Source organism: Otolemur garnettii, unplaced genomic scaffold (assembly GCF_000181295.1).
Source record: "Otolemur garnettii isolate 467f Iridium unplaced genomic scaffold, OtoGar3 scaffold00279, whole genome shotgun sequence".
Classification (NCBI taxonomy): Eukaryota; Metazoa; Chordata; class Mammalia; order Primates; family Galagidae; genus Otolemur; species Otolemur garnettii.
In genome coordinates, this window is record NW_003852674.1 from 145,787 (window position 1) to 152,281 (window position 6,495).

The 6,495-nt window shown below is 40.5% G+C and overlaps 1 non-coding gene across 1 annotated transcript; it reads right to left on the minus strand.

Moving 5' to 3' along the window:
* Nucleotides 1–636: 636 nt before the first annotated feature.
* On the minus strand, nucleotides 637–766 carry LOC111722579. Its single transcript, XR_002771331.1, has one exon. It is a non-coding gene; the product is annotated as a small nucleolar RNA SNORA19 (small nucleolar RNA).
* Between the last annotated feature and the right edge of the window lie 5,729 nt (nucleotides 767–6,495).

The window sequence follows — 6,495 nt, forward strand, 5'->3', positions numbered from 1 at the left end:
AAAAAAAAAAAAAAAAAAGAAAAGAAAGAAAAGAAAAGAAAAAAAGAAGAAATAATGTGGTCTGTTATATTTGCTTTATGTGACTAGTGTGACTGAAGTTGGTTTTTTCATGTAAAGGTGAGATAGTAAAAATTTTGGAAGCATCTTGATTGGTAGTACTTGTGACGGGTTTCATTATATAAATATTTCTACTATTGTGCAAATTTGTACATTTTTATCATAATGCTAGAATAACAAAAATGAAATGTTTTAATAAAAATGTGTAACATACTGCTCATTATCCCTTTTTCATTAAAAAATCTTTTTCTTTTTGTTTACAGGGTTAATAACAGCCACTATTTACTTAGCATTTTTTATATGCAATGTCATAACAGTCATGGCAAGCAGAACTCATGCCCATTTTATTCCAAGAAGAAACACTGAAGCTCAGAGTATCAGAGCATTGCTGAAACTGGAATTAGAATTCCAGGCTATCAACTCCAAAGCCTGCTCTGAACCATCATACATGGATTATACTACCCCTCAAACATATCTTTTAAAATCCTAGTTTCCTCAAACAAAAACCTAAATGGTCTCATCTTTTGTAGATAAAGACCTGTTATTTACCTAATACATTTAACCATTTTCTATAAAGTTTCTTGTCTGAAGGAGACTGGCAGCATTATTATTTATAGTTATACTGCTAATTAACCTTCACATATTCGTATAGCACATAAGAAATAACAAAAAACTTCTCTTGCAGATTGTAGTAGTCAATTTTGAGGTTTGTCACCAGATTTGAGTGTGACAATTGTAGATGAATTAGTAGCAGAGAGTTTGGCATTAGAATTGGGAATAGAACACTTTAAATGTCCCTCCAGGCGTGGACAGTGTCGTTTCCAAAAGTATTTGTGCAGGATTGTCTTTGTGGGTGGTACTGAGAAATGTCATTCTCACCTTGATGACACTATCATATTTTCCTAGCAGTGTGTGAGTTACAGCAGGGCGTCTTCTAGAAGTTAAAGTAGAAGGAGCCCTGTGATGTACCAGGCCCACACCCAGGTGCTGAGTCCCACACAGGTGCAGGGCCAGCCCAGCCTTAGCTGCCACTTCTCTAGATACTTCTCCACCTCTCTGGTTACCCTGTTCAACTCCAAAGTGTCTGCTGCTTGGTGCAGATCACAGCAGGAGGAGAACCAGTGTTCATTTTGAAGACTCAAGGCCTGGTTGGTGGAGTTAATTAGTTGGGGGTGTCACTAATCCCCAGAGGTTGTGAATGTACTTATCCAAGTTCAGGTACCTCTCAAAAAGCTAGATCTTGCACCCAGCCTGGCCTGTCCAGTCACCGTGGTCACATGAATCAAGTGTATATCTTACACTTCAAGTGTATTTGCAGAGTTACATAACCAAAATATTGGAGTTCTTCCCTCTAGTGGCCCCATTAATTGTTGTTCAGTGTATGATTTCTGGCAGGGAGATGGGTCCCCACAAAGCAGTGTGTGCAAGTGTGTGTCTAACAGTGGACACTTCATGCTTGAACCCCCCTGCTCCCTCTTTGGGCCCTGTCCCTCCCACCCTTGGTCTGAAAAGGGATGGGGGGGCGGCATCTGTGGCTCAAAGGAGTAAGGCACGACCCCATATGTCAGAGGTGGTGGGTTCAAACCAAGCCCTGGCCAAAAAAAAAAAAAAAAAAAGAAAGAAAAAAGAAAAGAGATGGTGGAAAGAAAGGACCCTGTATTTCTGACAAAATATGGGTAGTTCATGTATCACTTCTCTAAGGTTAGTGGAGTCAGAGCTGCACTTCAGCTTAGCAGAAACTGGCCACATGCTGTTCTGACTAGAGCTCTGCTCTAAATTTAACACATAGAATGAATTTCAAAGATACAGAAGTAACAAAGTAATTCGTTAATATCTTTTTTCCTATTTAAATAGCAAAACAATATTTTGGATATATTGTGTTAAATAAAATATAACAATCAAGTTAACCTAATTATTTCTCTTTTCTTTTATGAAGCTATTAGAAAAAGTTTGAAATGACACATGTGGCTCACTTTTTATTTCTACTGGACATGCTTCATTAGAGATCTGCCTCCATCTTGAAAGGTCAGGCTGCCTTCTCAAAAGACCAGAGTCCAGGTAAATAAAAAAGAATCTCAGGGGTGGTGCCTATGGCTCAAAGGCAGGGCGCTGGCCCCATATGCTGGAGGTGGTGGGTTCAAACCCAGCCCCAGACTAAAATGGCAAAAAATAAATAAAAGAATCTCAAACTTCAAATTATTGTTAGTATGTTGTTTCCATTTCTGAAAAACACATATTTACTCTATATGTATACATATGTGTATATATACATATACATCCATATCCATATATATAAGATTTATGAAAGGATATAATTCATTTTCAGGGATAAATACCAAATATCCTCCAGGCAGAACTGCCTCCCAGAGCAGGCATGAGGCCTGCATAAAAGGAACTATAGCCTCTGTTACGTTAAGTCCAAGTAGTAGTGGAGCCCTTCAGCCAGGAGGTGTACCATATACCACTACATTTTGCCTATCATTTTGGAGCGTAAATGCCACCTCCTGCATGAAGCCTTCTGGGATTGCCAATCCCCTCACCAGAGACTAGCAGGAATTTAACCCTCAAAACAGCCACAGCCTTTGCTTGTAACAAAAGCATTTATCTATGTAGTTACTAAATTATTCCTGTACATGTTTTTATCCAGATATCATGACATATATTGAAAATGCCTGAGGCCAGGCATGGTAGTTCACACTTATAATCCTAGCACATGGGAGGCTGAGGCAGGTGGATTGCCTGAGCTCACTGGTTTGAGACCAGCCTGAGCCAGAAGGCGACCTCGTCTCTGGCCTCTGAAAATAGCCAGGTGCTGTGGCAGGTGCCTGTAATCCCAGCTACTCAGGAGGCTGAGGCAAGAGAATGGCTTGTGCCCAAGAGTTTGAGTTTGCTGTGAGTTAAGATGTCACGGCACTCCCACTTTGCCACAAAGTAAGACTGTCTCAGAAAAAAAAAAAAAAAAAAAAAGAGGAAAAGAAAAACAAGATAAAAGAAAAAGACAATGCCTCAAAAGCAGGGTCTAAATCTTATAATTGGGTTCTCAAGCCTAGGACAACATAAACACTCAGTAAATATATTTTCATTCATTCAGTTGACATTTGTTAAACAGCTACTCTGTGGTAAGTAGGTGGCCGTGAAATATCTAGATGAATAATATTATGTTTCCTGTCCTAAACAACAACAACAACAAAAAAAAAAAACCAATAAACTAGACAAAAACTGTTGGGATTCTGGCCTCATTCAGCTTCTTGTCTTATTGTATCTCTTGTCACTCAAGGCCAGAGGGGTGGTATCTGAGGCCCTGTCCAATCAGGAATGCTGCATTAACAATTATCCAATCAGTCCCACAGTCTGAAAGTAGAGATGGATCCAGGATCTGGGGCAGGGTTTTCCTCTTCCTCTGGGCACCAAGCTGTGGTCTCCTCTTCACTGTGGCATTTCCTGGAGGACCCAGGTATTTCTGCTGCAGTTTCTCTCACCTTGTGACCTCAGGTCCTGGGAGACCTGTAGAGAAGTTGGAAGGACACCCTGGAAACAGAGAAATGGTGAGTAGATTGGACAAGGTGTCCTGAGACTAGGAGCTGTCTGGATGAGACAAATTGGCTGTAGCTGGATCAGGTGCCATGTCACTTTAGCTTTGAAATCTTAAAACAGTAGTTTGCCACTGGCACCCCTTGGAACCCTCTTGACTAAGGTTGCTGTTGAACAGGCAGCTGGGACCATGGGCATCCTGCTACTTCCTCAAGTGGTTACTTAGACCACATCCCAGAGCAATCTCTGAGCAGCTGTTTGCCTGCAGGACTATGTCCCTCCAATGTGGTGACAATGGAAGGATCTTCAGGGTAGAATTTCAACTGGGTGTATGGGGCTAGTTCAAGGGAAGGGCTATGGCCAGTGGGACCCCCAATCCCTCCAGTTTTCATTAAAATAAACTGAGGTAATGTTAAAATGTTAAAGAGTTTAATTTTTGGAACAAACAGCAATTTGTGAATAGCAGAACCCTCAGCCGTGAGTTGTAATTCGGGGGCTCCAGGTTGGAGGTGAAGGGTGATTGAAGGAAAGGCTTTTACAAGGTGCAAAAGGGACCAAACCAAATTCAAGAACTGACTGTGTACGGTTATTCCTTCACTTTATTTGAACTATTCAGGTGAATCTTTCCTGGTTTTTTAACCTGAGGAGAATTAGCAGTTTGTGATTGGGTAAGCTAGGGTGACCAGACGTCCCAAATTTGGTGGGACAGTCCCGCTTTTCAACAATTTGTCCCTCATCCCACGGCGTTTTAAAAAAGTCCTGATTTTTGGAAAGAATGCACAAACGGGCTGGAGAATAAGAAGGGAATATAAAGTTTTCGGCCGCCATATGGCTATTTCGTCAGAATATGAGTTTTATATTATTTTTGTTAATTTTATAATGTTAAACTGTAATAAATAATTGCTGAGAAGTGATTATCAAGAACTACTTATCAAAGTTTGCCTTGTTGTCAGGCCCTGCCCTGCGCCGGCTCCGCCCCCGCTCCACCCCCGCTCTGCCCCCTGGCCATGTTGTCCCGTCTTACAGATGTTAGAATCTGGTCACCCTAGTTAAGCCTAAGTTTCGTGTCCCGCTAAGTTGATGTTGGGGCACAGGAAATGATTCTTCTACAAATTGTAGCTTAGGCATGCTGAGTGTTTTTAAAAATGGAAAAGCTTTTCCGAAATTAGCCTGAATATCCAGATCCTTATAACTTAGTATTGATTGCTTCCCTCACCCACAAGAGTAGAGATGAACTCTCTAAAATGTCCTTATGCAACAAAAAAGCTTCTTAATAAAATAAAAACAGATGCCTTCTATTGCTTTCCTGTTACCACCTTACCCAGTGCAATTGGAAAATCGAGTCATTATTGGAGGATGATTTTTTTCCTCAACAAAATTTCTGTCTTTCAAGTTCATTCAGATTCCTAAAAGAATCCTTTGCAAAATAGTTTATTTCCTCCTGGTCCATTCATTTTCTAATCACTTTTTGGCCTTCATGAGCATGGTGTATATCACCATCTCTTCTTTATGAAAAAGAGTCCTTAACCTTCTGTACCCTAGGGGGAGGTTGGCCTAGATCTCTGTGATTTCACCATACAGGGAGCACATTAGTGATTTTTTGTATGCCTTTCTCTTTTGAATATATCATTTATGTCAAAGAATGAAAGGGAAGGGTCTCCCTTGGCCTTTGCATTAGTGCAGCGATTCTCAACCTGTGGGTTGTGACCCTTTGTTCAATTTGTAACAACATGGGCATTAGAAAGGTTGAGAACCCCTGCCTCAGTGAGAAGTGTGAAAAAAACTCAGTTGTTCAGTTGTTCCTACATGTGGGATTGGAAAATTTCTCTAGGGAAAGATTAGAATACAAAAGTGCTCATTTATTTGCTATTAGAGGGAAGAGAATGGGAGAAGATGTGAGAAAGACAGATGAGAACAAGTAGTGTGAGCGAAGAGAAGATGGGAGAGGAAAGTAGGGAGATAGTTCTGCATCTCAAAGAATGAGATATGGTTGGTTCAGACTTTAGTGGGGGGCGAGGAGGTAATTTCAGCTGAATTCACAAGATATTGTGAATGTGAATGTTGTGTTCTTTTGACTCAGGAGAGTGTCAGTGCAAATGTTTTCCAGGTGTTTCCAATCCTCTGACCTGATTGTTCCTGCTGCATCATTCCACCTGGCCATTTAGGCTCACAGGAACAAATTCTAAAAGATAAAGGAGCCAAGGAAATGTAAAAAGAAAGAATTTACGTTTCTTTTTGGTTTGTTTGGTTTGTGGTTGGTTTCCCAACCAGAAATGCACAGGGGGTGGAGGTTCCATTGGCAAGCCAGGCTGAGAGATTTTTTTTTTTTTTTTTTTTTTTGAGTTAGAGTCTCCCTGTGTTTCCTTGGGAAGAGTACCCTGGCATCGTAGCTCATAGCAACTTCAAACTTCTGGTCTTGAGCCATCCACTTGCCTTAGTCTTCAAAGTTGCTTAGTCTTGTGGGAATACTTATGTGTGCCACAATGCCTGGCTAGTTTTTCTGTTTTTAGTAGAGACTGGGTCTTGTTCTTTCTCTGGCTGGTCTTGAACTCCTAAGCTCAAGGGAACCACCCACCTTGACCTCATAGAGTTCTAAGAATACATGAGTGAGCTATGAATTAGTTTCAAAATAGGGCTGTGTACATTGGATACTTTTTCTTCCATTGTTAAGATACTTTGCTAAGAAGAATATGTTCCAGCTCCATCCATGTAAACATGAAGGGGGTAAAGTCTCCATCATTCTTTAAGGCTGCATAATATTCCATGGTGTACATATACCATAATTTATTGATCCATTCATGGGTCCATGGGCACTTTGGTTTCTTCCATGACTTAGCAATTATGAATTTGGCTGCAATAAATATTCTGATATAAATATCTTTATTGTAGTGTGATTTTTGGTCTTCT